At 42.8% G+C, this 738-nt stretch overlaps 1 protein-coding gene across 3 annotated transcripts in view; it reads left to right on the top strand.

The window, feature by feature from the left end:
- Sfi1 (SFI1 centrin binding protein) overlaps nucleotides 1-738 on the top strand; it is a 75,466-nt gene that overhangs the window by 36,151 nt on the left and 38,577 nt on the right. The gene's annotated exons all lie outside the window — the stretch shown is intronic.

Raw genomic sequence — 738 nt, 5'->3', positions numbered from 1 at the left:
TAGACCAGGCTGGCCTTGAACTCACAGAGATCTGCCTGCCTCTGCCTCCCAAGTGCTGGGATTAAAGGCGTGCACCACCACGCCCAGCCTTGTTACTTTTATTTTATGTGTATGCCTGTATTGCTTGATGTAGGTAAGTGCACCCATGTCATGCAGTGCCCACGGAGATCAGAAGAGGCTGTCAGATCCCCTGGGACTAGAGTTAAGGACAGTTGTTAGCTGCCATGTTGGTGCTGGGATTTGAACCCAGGTCTTCTGCAAGAACAACCAGTGTTCTTAACCACCGAGCCATCTTTCCAGCCCTCATTTGTAACTTAAAAAAAAAAAATTTATTATTTTATATTTTAAAAGTGTATGAGTATATTTATTGCCTGCATGTATGTAAGTGCACCCATGTCATACAATGCCCATGGAAGTCAGAAGAAGGCATCAAATTCCCCTGGAACTGGAGTTACACAAATATCTGAGCCACAAATATCTACCTGCCTGATCCTTTTAATTTTTTTTTATGTGTATGAGTGATTTGCCTGCATGTATATAAGTGCACCACATGTGTGCAGTGCTTACAGAGGCCCGAAGAGGGCGTTGGATCCCCTGGTATTGAACTTATGGATGATTGTTATTTGCCATGTGGGTGCTGGAAACCAAACCCAGGTCCTCTGCAAGAGCTATCAAGTGCTCTTAACTGCTAAGTCATCTTTCCAGCTCCTCTTTTTATAATTTTAAAAAAATTTTTAT

This window comes from Nannospalax galili, unplaced genomic scaffold (genome assembly GCF_000622305.1).
Source record: "Nannospalax galili isolate Female #2095 unplaced genomic scaffold, S.galili_v1.0 scaffold259, whole genome shotgun sequence".
NCBI lineage: Eukaryota > Metazoa > Chordata > Mammalia > Rodentia > Spalacidae > Nannospalax > Nannospalax galili.
The sequence above is the reverse complement of the archived record's forward strand: the minus strand, read 5'-3'. Positions and strand labels throughout refer to the sequence as shown.